Genomic DNA, 12,144 nt, shown 5'->3' on the forward strand with positions numbered 1-12,144 from the left:
AAACATTCCACACAAGTGTATGCCCTAACAAGTGAGTCTGTTACATGGTCAGAGGCCATACAATTATGCAGTATAAATTAATGCTTAGATTTCATTAGTGGGTGAGCTGGAGAGAGGTGATTAAAACGACTTGTCTAATTCTCCTGCCGAAAGTTTTCATTTGAACTACCTGTGTGGTAGTTTCTTAAGTGTATTTTCTCCTCTTCAACAAGCCATCTCCATATCTCTGTCGAAAAAGTTTTAGTTTAGTTCGTTCAAGTTCAAGTGAGTTTATTGTCATGTGTTCCTGATAGGACAATGAAATTCTTGCTTTGCTTCAGCACAACAGAACATAGTAGGCTTTGACTTTGAGATCGTTTTGAGATACAGTGTGGAAACAGGCCCTGCGGCCTATCGAGTCTGCACCGACCAGCGGTCCCCACACATTGACACACACTGGGGATCATTTTCCATTTATACCAAGCTAATTAACCAACAAAACCTGTACTTCCTTGGAGTGTGGGAGGAAACCGAAGATCTCGGTGAAAACCCACGCAGGTCATGGTGAGAACGTGCAAACTCCGTACAGACAGCACCCGTAGTGAGGATCTCTAGCGCTCTGATCTCTTTCTATTTTGAGGTGTGCTCCAGTTTGATCCAAGGAATACCATAAATAGGGTGTCAGAATACGTGGGATACCAAGACCGTAATCAAAGAATTCTGAGATCCATGTTGTATCAAAAGATACAACATGAAAATAGGTCCTTTAGTCCACCAACTCCATGCCAACTATCGATCACCCGTTCACACTAGTTCTGTGTAATCCCACTTCCCTATTCATGTATAGTTTGTTCTTTGGCTGGATCGCACGTAAACAAAAAGCTTTTCACTGCAGCTCGGTGCATATGACAATAATAAACAAAACTAAACTCAGGGGAACATGGGTGGGCATTCTTCCTGGTTGGGACCCCTCTTCTGACCTGTTACATCGCCTATCCATGTTCTTTCTCCTTAGATACTGCCCGATCTGTTACTCCAGCACTCTGTGTCTTCTTTTGTTTCAGCATAATTTCGGAGGCATCACAGAACTATGGAAGCCATTGATGGAATCAAAAAGCAGGAGTAAAGAAAGCCAACTCAATGCTAGCATTTATTTCAAGAGGACTTGTACACAAAACATAATGATGTAATGCTAAGGCGCTGGTAAGGCAGCATTTGGAATATTGTGAGCAATTTTGGGCAACATATCTGAGGAAGGATGTGCTGCCTGTGGAGAGGGTCCAGAGGAGCTTTACAAGAACGATCCCAGGAATGAGCAGGTTATCCTATGATGAGCGTTTGTCGGCACTGGGCCTGTACTCACTGGAGTTTAGAAGGATGAGGGGGATACCTAATTAAAACATGCAGAATAGTGAAAGGCTTGGATAGAGTGGATGTGGAGAGGATGTTTCCACTAGTGGGAGAGTCTGGGACCAGTGGACATAGTCTGAGAATTAAAATACATTATTTTAGGAAGGATAAGGACTGAGATGAGGAAATACTTTTTCACTCAGAGAGTTGTGAATCTGTGGAATTCTCTGCCACAGAAGGCAGTGGAGGCCAATTCACTGGATGTTTTCAAGAGAGAGTTAGATATTGCTCTTAGGGCTAATGGAATCAAGGGATATGGGGAAAAAGCAGGAACGGGATACTGATTTTGGATGCTCAGCCCTGATCGTATACATTGACGGTGCTGGCTTGAAGGGCCGAATGGCCTACTGTACCTATTTTTGATGTTTCTAAGGAGATGAGGAGAATTTTATTTAGTCAGCGGGTGGTGAAATGTGGAATGCTTTGCCACAGAAGGCTGTGGAATTCAAGTCTGCGGATATTTTTAAGGCAGAGATAGATTCTTGATTAGTACGGGTGTCAGAGGTTATGGGGAGAAGGCAAGAGAATGGGGTTAGGAGGGAGAGATAGATCAGCCACGATTGAATGGCGGAGTAGACTTGGTGGGCCAAATGGCCTAATTCTACTCCTTTCACTTATGATCTTATGAGCTTATGAGCATGTCAGCGGGTCTGGCAACATCTCTGGAGAAAAAGACTAGGTTGCGTTTCGGATCGAGACCTTCTTCAGACTGAGAGTCAGGGGAGAGGGAAACTAGAGGCATGAAAAAGTACAGAATAAATCAGAGCCTCAACCAATAACTCAGGAAAGGTGGAGCCCACAATGGTCCATTGTTGGCTGTGGACGAGGTCATTCAACCAGGGCAAACCTTTGTAATCAAAATTGTTTTTGTTGTGTGCCTCAGGACCAGAGGTCAGAGTCCTCAGAAATGAAGGACGGTCCTTTCGGAAGGAGATGAGGAGGAATTTCTTTGACTAAATTAGTTTAGTTTAGTTTAGTTTAGAGATACAGCGTGGAAACAGGCCCTTCGGCCCACCAAGTCCACTCCTACCAGCGATCCCCGCACATTAACACTACCCTACACACACTGGGGACAATTTACATTTACTGGTGAATCGTGGAATTCTCCTGAATTCAGAAGGCTGCTGAGGTCAAGTCAATGGATATTTTTAAGGGAGAGATGGGTAGATTCTTGATTAGTACGGGTGTCAGGGGTGATGGGGAGAAGGCAGGGGGTTAGGCAAGGAGGGAGAGATGGATCAGCCATGATTGAATGACGGGGTAGACTTGACTGGCCGAATGGCCTAATTCTACTGCTATCACTTCTGACTTTATGAACTGACTTAGGGGGAAGAGCAGACTGAAGACGTCAGAGTGCTGCAGGTTGAACTGCAACTGTGCATGTGTTGGCCGTCACGTGTGCAACAGCGCTCCTCTGATCTCTTCATGGAAACATTCCCCTGTTGCAATTGACCAACAACCCATCTCTCAGCTGCCGTTTGAAATACACACCTGAATCCAGCTGGGGGGTTGGAGGGAATCGATCGTAATGGGGGCATAGGGGCTACCTGCTCATTCCCCAGTGGATGTGGGGTGGGGGGGGGGGGGAGGTTCAGAAGTTTGCCGCTGCCCAGTCGTTTAGTTTAAAGGTTGTTTTCTTTAGAACAAAGGATCCAGATGGAAGATTTCATTGAGGTGTTTCAAACTACAAGAGGCTTAAATAGGGTCGATCAGTGGTTCCCAACCTTTTTTAGTTCATGGCCCCCTTGGGCTCTTTAATTTTTCTGTGCTCCCCCCCTGACATTATTAGCGGAAAAAAGTGGCCCCCTTCATTGAACCTGTGGCCAACTAAATCCCCATATTTTTCTGTGCCCCCCCTGAAATTTGCCATGGCCCCAGGTTGGGAATCGCTGGGGTAGATAGTGCGGAAAAAAAGCGTCTAAAAAAATTACACACCGCCACAGTGATATTGAGGGTGGCACAGTGGTCGAGTTGCTGCCCTTACACCGCTTGCAGTGTTGGAGTCCCCGGTTCGATCCTGACTACGGGTGCTGTCTGTACGGAGTTTGTACGTTCTCTCCGTTTTCTCCAAGATCTTCGGTTTCCTCCCACACTCCAAAGACGTGCAGGTTTGTAGGTTAATTGACTTGGTGTGAATGTAAATTGTCCACAGTGTGTGTAGGGCCGTGTTAATGTGCGGGGGTCGCTGGTAGGGGTGGACTTGGTGGGCCGAAGGGCCTGTTTCCACACTGTAACTAAACTAAACTAAACTAAACTGAACCAGTGTTGATCTGGACTAAAAGCTGAAATTGTTGGAAACTCAGCAGGTCAGGAAGTAACCTTGGTCAGGAAATAAAAATGGTTCAAGCACAAAAGGACACAAGGTGCTGGAGTAACCCAGCAGGTCAGGCAGCATCTCTAGAAAACAAAGGGGCTGCCTGCTCTGCTCAGTGTTTTCTTTGTCTGTTTTTCATGCAGATTTCAAGTAACCGCAGGGATTTTTTCTATTTCCATTTTGAGATTTTAAGGTCAATTATCAGCAATTAGAGTTGCTGCTAAACAGCTCCAGAGACCCGTGTTCAATCCTGACTATGGCTGTTGTCTGTAAGGAGTTTGTACGTTCTCCCCCGTGGGTTTTCTCTGGGATCCCAGGTTTCCCTCCCACACTCCAAAGACGTACAGGTTTGTAGATTAATTGGCTTGGTATAATTGGTATAAAAAGTGTCCCCAGTGTGTGTGTGTGAGTTAATGTCAGCGTACGGGAATCGCTGGTCGACATGGACTCGATGGGCCAAAGGTCCTGTTACCGCGCTGTATCTCTAAACGAAACTTGGAACATGAACTCTCTCTCTCTTCGCAGATGCTGCCTGAACTGCTAAATATTCCAAGTGTTTGCTGTTTATCGCAAATAGATGCTGCTGAAACTCCACAATTAAAACAAACCCTCGGGTTTGTTCAGAATTTGGCACTGAAGCATTTAGTTCTGGGTGGTCCTCAGTGTACGGATTGGACCCAGGAGCCTGACTGATGTTTGTTGACTACACCTACATGTGTTTTCCTATGTTCAGTGGGGAGAGGTCTGCTGTCAGTGCTTGCATCGGAGGAGCTGGGAGCTGGCTGCCGACTCTCTGAGGAGTTTTCTCCCAGGGGATTGTATGTCACTAACTCAAGGCCGAGAGGTCTGTCTCTGCGTAACTCCTGCTGGTATTGGCACAGACTTCAGAAAGAGCCGGATCTGGTCGCCAGACAAATCGGGCTAACATTTCAGCGCTGTCTTAATGAGTTAATTACCTTGCTTAACCTATTTTTTTTGGCTCTGGAAATCTAATCAATTTTGCAACTGAAAGACACCCATGCCTAAAGCACAAAGCCACATTAGGCTAGACATTCGGGCACAAAGTGCTGGAGTTACTCAGCGGGTTGGGGGGCATCTCTGGAGAACATGGATAGGCAACGTTTCAGGTCGAGAGTCTGAAGAAGGGTCTTGTCCTGAAACGTCACCTATCCATGTGCTCCCGAGATGCTGCCTGACTCGCTGAGTTACTCCAGCACTTTGTGTATTTTTTTTAATAACCCAGCACCTGCAGTACAACAGGCTCCTGCTACCCCCATGTTACATTAGTGCTTCTTTGTGTATTAACCAGCATCTGCAGTTCTTTGTTTATACATTTGGGCGACACTTTCATCTCCATTCACAGGAGCTAAATGTCCAGTGAGGCCAAGCATAAATGGCCGGATCGCATCTTGCGCTTCCTAGACTCTCCATCAAATTCACCGCGGTGGCTCAGCGGTAGAGTTGCTGCCTTACAGCGCCAATGATCCCAGGTTCGATCCTGACTACGGGTGCTTGTCTGTACGGAGTTTGTACGTTCTCCCCGTGACCTGCGAGGGTTCGCTCCAGGTGATCGGGTTTCCTCCCACACTCCAAAGATGCGCAGGTTTACAGGTTACTTGGCTTTGGGTGAAATTGTCCCTAGTGTGTAGGATATTGCTGGTGCATGGGGTGATCACTGGTCGGCAGACTTGGTGGGCTGAAGGACCTGATTCGACGCTGTATGTCGGAACTAAACTAAATAATATTGGATAATAGGCAATTTACTTGCACTTCAAAAGTTCAGTTCTGTATTCTCCTGGCAGATGAAGAATTTATTTGTCTTCTTTCAAGGCCTCCTCCACACAGGGTCTTCACGAAACATATGAATTGCCCCTTGCCCACTCACCTCCTTCACCCATCTTTCAACTCACAGGCTGGTCTACGATTAGAGTCGGCATATTTCGGATGAGTTCATGGCATGGAACTGCAAGTTAAAAATCTTACAGGGAATTAGGTGACCCTGCATTTCAGTTTACCATGGATGTTCTTGCCTGACCCGCTGAGTTAGAAACATAGAATCATAGAAAATAGGCGCAGTTCCTTTGAGCCAGCACCGCCATTCAATAGGATCAAGGCTGATCATCCAAAATCAGTACCCCGTTCCCGCATTCTCCCCATATCCCTTGATTCCGTCAGCCCTAAGAGCTAAATCTCTCTCTTGTTCCCGATGTTGGGGGAATCCAGAACCAGGGGGCACAGTTTAAGAATAAGGGGTAAGCCATTTAGAACGGAGATGAGGAAACACTTTTTCACACAGAGAGTTGTGAGTCTGTGGAATTCTCTGCCTCAGAGGGCGTTGGGGGCCAGTTCTATGGATACTTTCAAGAGAGAGCTAGATAGGGCTCTTAAAGATAGCGGAGTCAGGGGCTATGGGGAGAAGGCAGGAACGGGGTACTGATTGGGGATGATCTGCCATGATCACGTCGAATGGCGGTGCTGGCTCGAAGGGCCGAATGGCCTCCTCCTGCACCTATTGTCTATTGTCTATTGTCTCTTGAAAAATTCCAGTGAACTGGCCTCCACTGCCTTCTGTGGCAGAGAATTCCACAGATTCACAACTCCTTGGGTGAAAAACGCTTTTCCTCATCTCAGTCCTAAATGTCCTACCCCTTATTCTTACACTGTGACCCCTGGTTCTGGACTACCTCAACATCGGGAACATTTTTCCTGCATCTAGCCTGTCCAATCCCTGAAGAAGTTTATATGTTTCTATAAGATATCCTCTCATCCTTCGAAATGCCAGAGAAATTCTAGTTACTCCAGCACTTTGTGTCCTTTTTAAAAAATAAACCTGTACCTCCAGTTCCGCAGGGTGTTACATTGGTGCTTCTTTGTGTATTAACCAGCATCTCCAGTTCTTTGTTTCTACAGTCCACACCTTGCTACATCTCCCCTGCTTCCCCATGGCTTTAACTACACCTCCATCCATCCCTTGGCATTTGTTATTGGCCCTACATTGGGGTACCATGTAATCCCGTGCTACCTGCTCCATGGTCGGATAGTCAGCGGCTAAACCGTCTCCCCCACCTGGTTTGCCAGGTGAGGAGGGGGCTGTGGACCCCCAGCAGGACCAAAAACAAGACCTGCCAAAGGGCGGATGAGCTTCTAGCGAGCCAACGGCCATCCACACTTCAGTAGAAGTTGCGATCACTGTCGTACATAGCATTGTAAGGAATGATGATAAAGCACACACACACCAAATCCTATACTTCCAGCGGCGGAAGTCCGCAGGAACTGGAGGACAGAGATGTGTGGTGCGTCCGTCACCGTTCCCGCCGGAAACCAGCGCCAATGTGCCGCTAATGTTTTCAACGCTGATTAAAGAATGATCACCTCTGTCCCACCACCACCTTCACAAGTCCTGGGCTGGGCACGTACACATGAGTCAAACCACTGGCTCCAACCCCTCCACCCTTCATGATGAGTCAGTGAGTGTCTGCATGTATGCAGGAGGCGATCACTTCAGTAAGGCTGTGTTTTATGCTGCAGGACTGGAATACGCATCACTTTACCCCATCCACTGTTCGGAGAGAGAGGGGGAGAGTTGAAAAGAGAAGGCGAGAGAGAGAGAGTGAGATAGGGTGGGGGGGGGGGGGGGGGGGGGGGGGGGGGGGGGGGGGGGGGGAGAGAGAGAGAGAGAGAGAGAGAGAGATTCGTTTTAGTTTAGTTTAGAGATACAGCATGGAAACAGGCCATTCGGCCCACGGGTCCGTGCCGACCAGCGATCCCTGCACACTGGCACCTGCCTACGGGGAACAATTTACTCTTTGAGTATGGGAAGAAACTGGACCACCCAGAGAAAATCCATGCTGGCACAGGGAGAAGGTACAAACTCCGTACGGACAGCTCCCGTAGTCAGGATCGAACCCGGGACTCTGGGCGCTGTAAGGCAGCAACTCTACCGCTGCGCCCAGAGTTGCCCCTACTATGTTCTGTTGTGCTGAAGTAAAGCAAGAATTTTATTGTCCTATCAGGGACACATGACAATAAACTCACTTGAACTTGAACTTGAGAGAGAGAAAGTGATGGATAATCACTAACCCTGCTCAAAAGGCTTATTGACGACCTCAGTTGGGAACTGTGGAGTCCATAGTGACCTTATCAAGTTTGTGATAAGGTTCACATTAACATGGTTGAGCCAGGCCATCCACTTGGCCTTCTCAAAGTAGTCTCAAATCATAATCACGATCACAATAATACTTTACAAACCAAGTATGTTTTGCAACATACGAGGAATTTCATTTGCCATATAGTCATACCAATAAAAAGCAATAGAACACACAACATACATGTGAACATAAACATCCACCACAGTGACTCCTCCACATTCCTCACTGTGATGGAAGGCGATAAAAAGGTTCAATCCCTTCCCTTCTTTGTTCTCCTGCGGTCGGGGGCATCGAGCCCTCCGTTGACGGGACGATGCAACGGAAGTGCACATGCAACTAGTAGAAAAACAGTATATCTATAGTTTGAGGATCTTCAGATAAAAGACACAGAATCCACTCCTCAGCCCCGTCCTCATCAGCAACTCATTGGTGCATTTTGTCCAGTATCGTAAGAATTGTACTTGCGTTTGAGAAGTCATCTGTAAATGATAACCTCTGTCGAAATTACTTCTCAGAATTAAACATGGGTCATGGATAAAGTCATGGAGTCATACAGCGTGGAAACAGGCCCTTCTGCCCAACTTGCCCACGTTGATTAACTTGTCCCATTTACACTAGTCCCATCTGCTCATGACTGGCCCATAAGCCTCTAAACCCATCCTATCCATAACCATGCTTCATTCTCTGTGGAATTCTCTGCCACTGAAGGCAGTGGAGGCCAATTCACTGGATGTGTTCAAGAGAGATTTATATACAGCTCTTAGGGCTAACAGAATCAAGGGATATGGGGAGAAAGCAGGAATGGGGTACCGATTTTGGATGATCAGCCATGATCGTATTGAATGGCGCTGCTGGCTCGAAGGGCTGAATGGTCTACTCCTGCACCTATTTTCTATGTTTCTCCGTTTTATTAGAAAAATGTAACTGTTTAATCTGCTTCGTCAGCTGGAAGAATCTTCTCCTTGGTTAGGAGGTGGGTTCCTCCCCTCGAAACAGTGACTATTGACAAATAAACCCGTGCAGAAATTTGACTACAGAAGGGAAAATAGGCCAATCCAGTATAATCTCCCCAAAGAGAGGGTACTAGTGGACACTTATAAGAGATAGTGCCTAACGTCTTGCCTTAAGCTTATGACTCTTGAAGAACCATATTCAACATCATCACAGTTGGTAACAAGATGATTAGTTAGCAGTCTGGGGGAGCTCTGCAAATGCCACCACACACCACCTAGTGCTATAAATGGCTGAAATCCTGGTTCCAGTACTCGCAGTGACAAATGCTGGGAGTTACCGGTCGGCATGGTGGCGCAGAGGTAGAGTTGCCACCGTACCGCACCAGAGACCCGGGCTTGATACTGACTATGAGCGCTGTCTGTACGGAGTGTGTACGTTCTGCCCGTGGCCTGCGTGGGTTTTATCCGGGTGCTCTGGTTCCCTCCCACACTCCAAAGGCGTATAGAGTTCTAGGCTGATCTAGGCTTGGTAAAAATTGTAAGTTATCCCTAGTGTGCGTAGGATCGTGTTAGTGTGCGGGGATTGCTGGTCAGTGCGGAAACAGGCCCACCGAGTCCAGTTAGTATCTCCAAAACAAAAAAACTAAACACAAACTAAATCATGAACAAGTATAGCTGAAATATGGGAAAATAAACCTAACACTTCACATGTTGAGCATGATGAATATTGTATTCTCCAAGTCAGAGACATGGATGATGAGGGATTAGAACATCAGGTCGGATGCAAGTTAGATCGACCCAACCCGGGCCAAATACCTGCTGCACTCAGACAATCACAATTCATGCCGAGAGTTAAGAGTGTTTTATTGCCATATGTCCCGAAACAGAACAATAAAATTCTTACTTGCAGCGGCAAAACAGTAGATGCCACAATCAGGTCATCTCATAGCCTCAGAATTAAAGGACGTTCTTTTAGGAAGGTGATGAGGAGAAATTTCTTCAGTCACAGGGTGGTGAATCTGTGGAACTCTTTGCCACAGAAGGCTGTAGAGACCAAGCCAGTGGATATCTTTAAGGCAGAGACAGATATATTCTTGATTAGTACCAGTGTCAGAGGTTATGGGGAGAAGGCAGGAGAGTGGGATTAGGAGGGAGAGACAGATCATCCATGATTGAGTGGCAGAGTAGACTTGATGGGCCGAATGGCCTTATGCTACTCCTATCACTTATGACCTTAGGACCGTATCTCAGTAAATACCATAATAAACAACAAAAATAAGCTCAATAAATTAAACAAAAACAATAGTGCAAATAGTGCAAAGATAAAAAAGGCAGTTCGTAGTTCAGAGTTCAGGGGTGTTGGTATCGTTCAATAGCCTGATGGTTGCTGGGAAGAAGCTGTTCCAGGTCACAATCGTGTAGCAATAAACCGTGCCTGGAGACAGCAAACTGGCCAAGTTTTAGACCATGATCGAGCCCCTGGGTGGTGACCACATGCCTATGCCGTGGAACAAAGCGACCCATTTTTACATCTCAATGCATGGGAACGTCACACATTTACTCCAGAATCAAATCAAATAGCTCTGAAACCAGCAAAGCCTGAAGGCACTAATGTGGTCTGGAGAGGAGAGGATTGGAATTAGGTAACAGACTTATTGGCAAGACTCAGCAGGACGAAGGGGAATGAAAAATGTGAGGACATGTTCCTGTGCAGGGAGTCAGTGCAACCTTCCTCGCTCCAGTTCCCCATCAGGTATTTGGGTCATTAACTGTCCAAAGTTTTACACGGAGTATGTACTTCACCTCCAGCTGATGCCTGAAGGAGTATCTAACTGGTTACTTCAGCATAGCGGAAGGTTACACGCCTTCTGGAAAAAAGAAACATACTCCCCAGCAAACCCAGCAATTCCCACTGATCTTATCACTTGTAGTGAAGATAGGCAAAAAGTGCTGGAGTAACTCAACGGGACAGGCAGCATCTAGTCATAGAGTCATAGAGTGATACAGTGTGGAAACAGGCCCTTCGGCCCAATTCACCCACTTCAGCCAACAATGTCCCAGCTACCCTAGTCCCACTTGCCTGCGCTTAATAATAATAATAATAAATTTTATTTATGGGCGCCTTTCAAGAGTCTCAAGGACACCTTACAAAAATTTAGCAGGTAGAGGAAAAACATGTAAGGGGAATGAAATAAATAGTAGAGACATGACTAGTACACAAAGTAAAGACAGAATTCAATACAAAACACAATATGAGGCAATTAATGCACAGATGAAAAGGGAGGGGGACGTGGGGCTAAGGATAGGCAGAGTTGAAGAGATGGGTCTTGAGGCGGGACTGGAAGATGGTGAGGGACACGGAATTGCGGATCAGTTGGGGGAGGGAGTTCCAGAGCCTGGGAGCTGCCCTGGAGAAGGCTGTCCCCAAAACTGCGGAGGTTGGACTTGTGGATGGAGAGGAGACCAGCTGATGTGGATCTGAGGGACCGTGAGGGTTGGTAGGGGGAGAGGAGGTCTGTGAGATATGGGGGGGCCAGATGGTGGAGGGCTTTGTAGGTGAGGATCAGGATTTTGTAGGTGATCCGGTGGGAGATGGGAACCCAGTGAAGTTGTTTGAGGACTGGAGTGATGTGATGCCAGGATTTGGTGTGGGTGATGAGTCGAGCTTGACCCATAACCCTCCAAACCTGTCCTATCCATGTACCTGTCAAACTGTTTCTTAAAGGATGGGATAGTCCCAGCCTCAACTACCTCTTCTGGCAGCTTGTTCCATACACCCACCCAAATCTTTCACCCTTCACCTTGAACTTATGTCCTCTGGTCCTGGATTCCCCTACTCTGGAGAAAAAGGATGCGGTTTGGGACCCTTGTACCCTATCGGGACCCTATCACTTACCCTTGGTTTCACTGCTGTAGAAATCATATCAAACGTGCACCTGGATTTATGGACCAACAGAGGTGATGCCCACAGAGGGCTTTACACTCTACTGGGGAATACAGGTTGAAGCCCAGGCCTAGTAGCAACTTACAAAATAATAGAGCAAACAGGAACGGGTGATGTTTCTGATTGAGACCCTACTTCAGAATCTTTCTTCAGATCATCGGACGGTGGCACAGTGGTAGAGTTGCTGCCTTTCAGTGCCGGAGTCCCGGGTTCGATCCCGGCTACGGATGCTCTCTGTACCGAGTTTGTACGTTCTCCCCGTGACCTGCGTGGGTTTTCTCCGAGATCTTCGGTTTCCTCCCACACTCCAAAGACGTACAAGGTATGTAGGTTAATTGGCTTGGTATAAATGTAAAATTGTCCCTAGTGTGTGTAGGACAGTGTTAATCAGCAGGG

The sequence above is a fragment of the Amblyraja radiata genome, chromosome 9, assembly GCF_010909765.2.
Source record: "Amblyraja radiata isolate CabotCenter1 chromosome 9, sAmbRad1.1.pri, whole genome shotgun sequence".
Classification (NCBI taxonomy): Eukaryota; Metazoa; Chordata; class Chondrichthyes; order Rajiformes; family Rajidae; genus Amblyraja; species Amblyraja radiata.